The following is a 9,513-nucleotide window of genomic DNA, read 5'->3' on the forward strand; positions in this document are numbered from 1 at the left end:
GAGCGCGCCCGGCACCCCCGGCTGGGGACTGCGGCGGGGATCTGTAAAACGCTGGAAACCCGCAAATAAAACCGCACCGCTTCCTCCTGCTATAAATAACCCCGGAATTAGGATGGCGCTTAGAAACAAATCGGCGCTGGCCACGCCAGTGACAGCCCCATGAAGAGGAGACGCGTCTGTCCGAGAGCGGGACTGTCACTGACCCCGAGGGGACAGCGCCGTTCCACCCCAGGTGTCTGGAGGGGGTCCCTGCTTTCGGAGATGTGCTCCCATCCCCGGCTGGTTGCAGCCAATGCCAAAGCACCTGGGCCATATATCAGGTGGTGAAGTTCAGTCTCTGCCAGCTTTTCCTTCTCAGATTTATTACCGTTGTATAGACTCAGGTTCAGTCTATAAATTATTGGGAATTGTTACAAAAATGAAGGCACGTCCTCCCAAGCACACCTCTACCCGAGAAGAGAGGGAAGCCTTCTGAGAAACTGAGCTGCAGTGAGGCAAGAGAGGAGGGAGAAGTCCCCCAAGGCAAACCCAACCAAATTCTGTTCAACCAAACCCAGCCAAACGCAATCCAAACAACTCCAAATCAAACGAACTCAGTCCAACCAAACCCAATCCAGCTCAACCAAACCCAAGCCCACTCAGCCAAACCAAACCAAACCAAACCAAACCAAACCAAACCAAACCAAACCAAACCAAACCAAACCAAACCAAACCAAACCAAACCAAACCAAACCACAACGAATTCAACCGGACCAAGCCAAGCCAAACCCAAACAATGCAATCCCAGCCAAACCAAGCCCAAACCAAGACCGCCTCCCTCGGCGCCCCCTTTGCTGAACCCAGGAGACCGGAACTGCTGCAGGAGAACAACTTTTAATAATGGAACCATCCAAATGGGGGCACGGGCAGGCTTTGCTGATGCGCGGCTCTGACCAAGGGGTGCCCACGCGGGTGGGAAGCAGCAGGGTCCGGCGGTGCGCGCTCGCTCGGGTGCGCGCAGGGCTGCGCGGTGCCCCGCGGAGCACAGAGCGCACTGCGGGGGCGGGGGCTGTTGTTGCACTGTACCGTGGGGCTGGTGTCCGTCGGGGAAGTGTTCCAGGGGTGTCCTGCCTCAAAACAGCATCACCCCAAATGAAGAGCGTGACCCTTAGGCACAAGGTGGAGATCCGCCCCCGCGCAGGGCAAAGCTCTGCTCTGAAGGGGAAAGGAAGCAAAACCCCAAAACGGCGAAAGGAGCCCCAGAACCCCCCAACCTCTGCCGGAGCTAGAGCCGGGTCCCCCACGGGCCGGGTGGAGTGGGAAGCAGAGAGAGGGAAGAAACCCAGCCCGAAGCGCGTGTTAAATCGCTCAGGAGGGGAAGGTGGAAAATTACGCTGGCTCCCGGCCGGCCTGTCCTCCTCTGCGCAGCCAGGACAGCAATTTTCCTAAGAAGTAGAGCAAAACGAAAACAGCCCCTTTTGGACGCGTAGCCTTCGTCCCTCCATATGCCGGCCAAGCCTCCGCCTTCCGCGGGAGCGCAGGGAGCGCAGGGCCCCTCCGCGCCGCGGATGCTCCGCGGGAGGGTTTCCAGCGGCCGCTCTCGGCCTCCCGCTGCCTCCCTGCCCCATCCCGTCCCCTTCTGCCCCGCCACCTCGGCTCTCCCGCCACTGAGACACGATGGGGGAGTCCCACAAGGAGGGGTCTGGTCCTGGACACCTCCCGGGGTACCTGGGACGGCCGGGGCTGCCTCCCCGCCCCGCCGGCCGCATCCCGCTCCGGGGCTCCCCCGGGCGCGGCGGCCGGCGGCCAGCGGCAGCGCTTGAAAAAACTCGCGATGAAAAAGTTGAAGGCTTAATGTTTTCTGACAGATACAAATGATACCCCAAGGCTTTCTTGAAATGCAACGACTGACGGCTGGAGAAACGGTTTTTTTATTCGGGTTTCTGCAGCTGGAGGCGGCCGGGGGTGGAGTGGGATGGTGCTGGTTCACTTCGGCCGTCATTCCACCAGCACCCCGAAAATAAAACCATTTCGTAGTTGTCCAACGTGGGACAACTTCTTTTAACCCCAAACCCCTGGCGGCACAGTCTCAGCCTTGCCAGCAGCTGCCTTCCAGCCCTCCTCTCATCCGTCAGACCACAGGCACTGAACTCCGCTCCAAGAAAATACGAATTTGCTGCAAGCAGCGGTTTGGATTTGTCTCTGATAAACCTGATGTGAATGGGAGAGTGTCAGTGCACTGCAATGACAGCGTCGGAGGATGGACAGCTCAGGAATATGGGTTTTTTTCCCCTACCTGGGGGAAAAAGAGGGGAAAATCACAATATAGCCACACAATTCCCTCTCTGGGCAGAGCGAACATGCTTTTCTGATTAATTGACGGAGGAAGGGGCACCGGAGTTTGCTAGGAAGCCTGCTCATATTACTCTGTGCATCTTTAGATCCCGAAATGTGGCTCTTTTGTGGGCTTAAAAAGATGCCTCTGGAACAGGATAATCAGAGGCCCTAGCACTCTGTTGGCATTTGTTGAAGACTCTTCTTCAGGAGAAAAAAGAGACTACATTTAGAATGAACGACATTAGGTTTCCTTGTGGGTTTCCCCCACCTTGTTTTGGGCGAGCAACCTCTTAATTACTCCAGCATTTGGATGGGGGGAACACATTTCCATTCAAAGGGACATTTACTGAAGGACTGAAATATTCTAATAATGCGCTGGACTCTTTAATGTGCTTAGAACAGCAGCGAATCTCTGCAAGACCTACACATTTCCTGCCTTAAAATGCAAATTCAGAGAAATAATTAACCTTTGAGCACATTCAGCTTATCTTCTATATTATTTTATTTTCCTTCCTTTTATACTTCTTTCCTTTAAAATTTTTCTCTTATTTTCTTTCCTTCTCCTCCTCGCCCCTCCCCATATATATTTTTTTTTCTCTCTCTCCTTCCAATTTTTCCTTCTGACTTCTCTCCTTATTTCCCCCCAAAGGGCTGATCTCGCCCCGCCGCTCGGCAGCCCCGCGCTGCTCCCGGCGCTGCTCCGCTCGTCTCCAAACCAAACCAGGAGCAAACACGGCCGAGATAAAAAGGCACGGGACACTTTTCCTTCCAGTTTCATTGTGGGAACGGCCGTATCTTAACGGGCACATCACGGGAGAGATAGGAACACGCCGCCTTCCAGAGGGCTGTGCTAATCAGCGCGCCGGGTTAGATATAAAAGTTCAGGGCAAATAAAACGAATTAGTTTTATTAGCACGTTTAGGAGGCGGTCTAACGAAGGAATTCCGCTTTACTAGAGAATGTTTTCTCCTCCCCTTTTGTTATTTAGAAGCAATATATATCCGAGCGGTTCATCGCGGGAGGGAAATAATGAATTGTTTCATTTGCGGTCGTTTTCTGGGAGAAACGTGCTCCCTTCTCTAAGCCCGATAAGAAGTAGATATTTATATAAATATAGATATATATATTTGGAAAGACACATTTTCATAATAACATAGGCATGAACAATGAAACGCACAGGAAAGGAGAGGTGGCAGAGCCACCAGGTTATTGTTCGGCACTGGCTTTCGGTAGGAAAAATCTGCCTCGGTCCCAGGCGCCTCTAACTCGTCTAAAACTTTCCCAGGGAAATGTGGCCACGGCTCCAGCGCGGGATTTCCAAGGACTTTGTTCTTATTTCAGGCAAATGACGGATTTTTGGGGAAGTTCTGCCAGTGAAGTAGACCTCAGGAAATATTCGGAAGTCAGTTTTTATATAGGCGGATGGAGCTGGCGCAGGGAATAACCTGGAGAACACGGACTTTGGTTTGTTAAGTGGAAAATATATATATTGAAATTGTTATTGAAAAAAAAGCAAACAACATCTAGGTTCTCAATCTGAGCACTACATATCATGTTATGTTCAATTCGTGACTCGAACTTTGTGTTTGTCTGCACTGTGATTGGCAAAATTTGGGGAAAGGGGACGAAATAATAGAAAATAATAGAAATAATAGAAAACTCGCTTAGTGACAAAGCTTTTAACTAGACACTAAAACCGAAATCCCTGAAAGATAACATCGGTGGGCATTCCTCACGTCCATTTAAGCAGGGTTAAATAAACCCGGAGAAAAACAATTTCTCTCCCCGTTCCAGGACTTTGCTCCTCCACAGGAGCTGCGTGGAACCCGCAATACATGTATTTCCCAAAGATGGTGGCTAATTTTAAAATTAAAATGAAAACTAAACCAAAACAACCCAAACTAAAAAGACGCAACCAGAAGGGCTGTAGAATATTATTTTCCTGAAAAGGAAAATTCATCGACGGCCCAGGGTCTCTCCTCCCGCCCGCCCTGCGCATCCCCGGCAGCAGCTGCATCCTCACCGCGGCAGCGCAGCCCCGCTGAGGCACCGCGCAGCCCGGGCCCATCACCCGCACCCCCGGCCCCTTCCGGGGAGCCCCAGCCCCGCCGGGGCCGCCCGAGGCTCCGGGCAGCGCCGCAGCATCGGCCTGCCCGCCGAGCGCACCGGGACAAACCGCGGAGCGTCCCGAGCTGCAGCGCTGGGGGCTGGAAACGTTACGGTGCGCTCGGAAAAAAAAAAAAAAAAAAAAAAAAAAATACATACATTACAAAAAAATATAAAATGAGGTAACCCCTCTGGAATTGCCTTTCCCAGCGCATTTGTCAGAGATGACGAAGCGCAGAGGCCCCGAAAGAATTTATACACGGTATAAAGATGTCAAGGACTGCGCGGAGAGCGGAGCGGGGAGCGCGGGGCGGGAGGCGAGGCCGCGGCCAGGGGCGCTCCCCGCGCTGCCGCACGCCCCGCACGGCTCGGCTCGGCTCGGCTCGGCTCGGCTCGGCTTTGTCTCGGAGCCCCGGAACGCTGCGCACCCGCGGCCGCGGCCCCGCGGAGAGCCCCGAGGAAGCGAGCGGGGCTGGGGCAGGACGGCTCCTGCGGGACGGGCCAGGACCGGGATGCACGCGTGGGGCCAGCCGGGGAACGGGATGCACGCTTGGGGCGGGATGCACGCGTGGGACGGGCCGGGAACGGGATGCACGCTTGGGGCGGGATACACGCGTGGGATGGGCCGGGGCACCGGCCGGCCGGGAGGGACGGGCGGGACACGCGTGGGGCGGGCCGGGAGCGGGATGCACGCTTGGGGCCGGCCGGGAAGGGGATGCACGCTTGGGGCGGGATACACGCGTGGCGCCGGCCGGGAAGGGGATGCACGCTTGGGGCGGGATGCACGCGTGGGGCGGGCCGGGCGCGGCGGGGACGCGGTGCGGAACTCACCGGGCGGAGCGCTCGGCGGCGGCGGCGGCGGGGTGCCGGGCCCGGCGGGCGCTGTGCGCGCCCCGGCCGCCGCTCCAGGGTTTTCTTGGGAGATTTCCCCGTCTCCTCCTGACGTCAGCCCCGTCCCAGGGTGCCGCAGACGGGGGAGGGCCGGGGCCAGCGCCGCCCGCACCGGGAGCCCGGCGCGCCGGCCGCCCCGCAGCTCCGTCCGGCCGCCCGAGGCATCCCCGAGCCCGGCCCCCGCTCCGGAGACTCCCGCCCGGCCGAGCCGCTCTCGGGGGCCGGCTTCGTGCTCCTGGCTACGCGGCCCCTGCCCTCTTCATTTCCTCCCGGATGGGGCTTTTGTCCGAGGGGACAGGTACAAGGAATGGCCTCTTTTTAACTTCTTTTTCCACCCACTGAAATGAGGTCTTGTTTCAGGACCTCAGTGTGGGACTGGGAGCACGGCGCTGCGCACCCGGGGAAGGCTGCAGGCAGCAGCCAGGGCTGCCCGGGCTGGAGGATGCAGGGCTCCAGGGGATGCTTGCCTGGGTCATATCGGCACACTGAGCTCACTGCTCATTCCCAGGCCCTGCTTTAATTTTCCAGGGATGCTTCTGGAGGTCCAGACACTGCACTTCTCATACCTAACCCCCCTGGAAGTTTCCTTCTCCAGAGAAAAACACAAAAGTCCTGCAGTGACCAAGCAAACACGACAGCAGGGGTGTGCCTGGGGCTTTCCTAAGTACAGCAGGTCACACACTCTGCACACACAGGCTATAACTGTAGCTGAAAACTAAGGACAACGAATATGGAATGGATCAGAAAGATAAATAGCATAAAATCAGGAGCAGTCCAGTCCCACACTTGCCATTTGTTATAGAGAGAAGAAGTAAATGGGATTCACATGTCGAGCATTAGCTGGTTGTTAGTCTGTAAGATAATATTAACTTCAGTGCTTACTGGTTTACTCCAGTTTTCCAAAGGCAGTTCCAGGAGGCACCAGCCTGTAATTTAGGATGGCACATACTGTGTGAAAGAGGCTTTGGCACTGGGGCCTACCAGCACATCAAGGTGATATTAACATAATAAAACTTTTGGAGAGGGAGTAGGAGCTCATAAATTAATGCATTCTACTGTTTTAATGCTGGGAGCTAACAATGTGTTTCCTGTTCAGCTGATCATCTCCTCTGCAGCCTAACAGCTGTTTTAAAGGTGCTGTGAAACTGAAAAGAGGGAAGATGATTGTCTTTAAATCAATGTTTAATGATGTGTTATTAGGAGAAAAGTCTTCCTCCAGCAGATGTTTACATGTTGAGGACGGAGAGGAGCTTCCCAGGCTGCCTCCCTGCCTGTCTGAGAAGATGGGGAGACACCTCGTGTCCTTCCAGTCTTGCAGATGGGCCAGCACCAGGGCACAGCTCCCTCAGCACCAGGAGAGGCTTTGCCCAGGTCTGTGGGTGGGTGCTGAAGAAATTCTTCATGGATGTTGGACTGGAGGATCTGCTGTGGTCCCCTCCTACTGTACCCAGCCTGTGATTCTGATTCTGTGAAGGTTTTCAAGTAATTTGAGTCATGACTCTGAGCAGGTGAATAGGGCAAATACTGAGAGCATCCTGCCCATGTGCAGCCTGGGTTGTGGCTGTCAAGATCCTTCTTCCATAAAGATTGGATATGGATGCTGGAATATCCCCCAGCCCAGGAGCCTCCTTCTGGAGGGACAAGCTCAGAGTGAACCCCCTTTTAGAGGGGATCAAAAGACCTCTGGAGAGGCAAACAACTGGTCAGAGACCACCCAGCAGGGCAATGGGGCTGGCTTGTGGCCTCTGGGCTCAAACACAGATTACACACAGATTCACAGATTCCACCCCTCCTAGTCTGGGAAACACACCCTTGCACATCACTGGATGTGTGTTACAGGTTGGAAGCCTGATTGAGGTCCTCAGCCACATAGGTCACTTGGACTGGGACATTTCTGAGCACCAACAGCACTAACAACAAGTTTCAGGCACTAGAGGAATGAATGTAGCTTTGAGGCAAGATGTAGGAGTGAACTAAGGTGGAAATAGAAGCTGTGAGTATAAGCAGGTGCCTAAATCATGTTATTCCCTTCACACTTGATTCAGAGGTTTAATTAGTCTCAGTGTCTGCTTTTCTCAGCTTCCAGAATAAAAGATGGTAATTGCAAAGCTTCTCCCCAAGAGAAGACATCAGATGAACTGAGGGGTGTCAATAGCACACCAGGGCTTGTGCCCAAATGACAGTGAGGAGGGTCCAGCGCTGCAGGGGCTGGGAGGGAAGGGCACCTCACCACCAGGTGACCTTCCAATGCCAACCAAACCACCATCAAATCACCTCCAAGCCAAGCCAGTTCCCAAAAGGATTGTTTCCACAGCCAACATGGTATTCTGTGTGATGGTGACACAGATTGTTCCTGCATAAAGAGAAGAACCCTTTGCAATTTCTTTTTTAAACCATCACAAGCATTCATTAAAAGAACTTCTCTCCATATTTCCAAATATAGTGTAGAAATGACTCTCCAAACTCACCCATTCCTTTATTTGCAGCCTTCCCTGTTAGTCCATCCTTGGAATAGTGTCTAAAAGGCCACATTGCTTCTCTGGGAGAAACTGGGATGTTTGGAACATGACTGGATTGTAACATTTCAAAGCTTCCCAGAAGAGGCAAACTAAAAGAATGAGCTTCTTTCTGTGCACGCACATTTGTTTTGGTGCCAAATGGAAAGGAGAGCTCAGAAAAAGAAATGACAAATTGTTTGGAAAATATTGTCCTTCCCAAGACAGACCTAACCATATGGGGGGAAGGGAGTCAATAATGAAATTTTCCCTCTATATATGAGTCCAGCAGCCCTCCCATTCACTCCGCTGGGAGCTTGGTGTGAGTCAGGCCTGCAAGATCATCCATTCAGGGCAATATTTCCAGAACTTCAGTCTCCTCCCTGCCTCACTCTTATTCCCCACTGAAAGAAGCCTACATTTCAGATTTATGGGAAAAGCAGTGGGATGAGACCCAGTGCTGTCCCTCTTTCCCCCTAACCTCACCCACAGCCTGACACCCCTGATGGAAAACGTGCCCCTCATGAAGGAAAAGCAGAGCAGCTCTTAAAACATGTATCTGTGAGTTTATGCAAGGAAAATGAAGCATGAGCACTGGGAGAAGTCCTTTTTCCAGCCCTGCCCAGTCTCCTGGTGTGATTCCAGCACGTTGTATGAGGTTTATGTGCTTGCAACCAATCACGCTGACCTCCCGCCAGGACGTGGGCAGGTTAAGGCAGGAAAAGGTGTTGGACAAATAGGAGAAGCTATACAAGAGCAGAGTTTATTGGCATTTTGATCATGCTTATGAAAGGCTCCTGCAGCTGCACTGGATCAATAAAGCTAGACCCAAATCCTTCGTGGAAAGGATGAGGTGGGCATCACTGCCTTGTGGTTAGACGGAAACAGAGAAAACACTTGTTGTGGCAAGGAAATCCTTTCACTCCTTTAAAATCACTGGATTTATCATCATTGCCATCTTTGAGTAATAAACGCACGTGATATAAATGCATCTCAAAGTACTAATAGTGACGGCTATGCACCAACAAAAAAACCCAAACTGCAGCAATTGTGTGAGTCAGCAATTAGCAGCAGCCAGAGCCTTGAAAGATGTTGGGAAAGAAGTTTCTTTTGTGTGTGTGGTTGTGTTTATTCCCTGGTGACATGCTGCTAACAAGCTGCAAACCAAGGATCACCCACAACAAACAGAAACAAACAAACAAAGTTTTGTAGAGAGTGGTAATGCTTAGCTTAATTCTCTTAAAAAATAATTATAGCCCTCTTTGTGACAACTGGAAAGGCCACATTTACTCCAATAAAACTGCTTGCTATTCTTCAGGATGATATTTGGAGATGTTTCCTTATACAGTGTAGATGCTAATGGGAGTAGATCTCCATCAATGAAATATTGATGCATTTCTCATCTTTGCACTTGCAGGAGTTTTTGATTCTACAGCTTGTGGTCAGTTTTTTACTTGCCTGTGAAATCACAACACATTTAATGATGTTCCAGAGATCTGTCAGAGGACTGACAGCCAAAGAACAGAGTCTTGGGGATTTGGGCAGTAGGGAAAAGTTATTTAAGGTCTAGACATTGATCCAAATATCTCTACTGCAGTCTGTTCCATGCATTATGATTTTTGGGGAAGGTGATAAATGGTCCATATACCTTCAATTAACCCAGATGCTTCCTGTGCTCTCACAAGGTAGTTGTTACCTCTGACTC

The sequence above is a fragment of the Ammospiza caudacuta genome, chromosome 16 (assembly GCF_027887145.1).
Source record: "Ammospiza caudacuta isolate bAmmCau1 chromosome 16, bAmmCau1.pri, whole genome shotgun sequence".
Classification (NCBI taxonomy): domain Eukaryota; kingdom Metazoa; phylum Chordata; class Aves; order Passeriformes; family Passerellidae; genus Ammospiza; species Ammospiza caudacuta.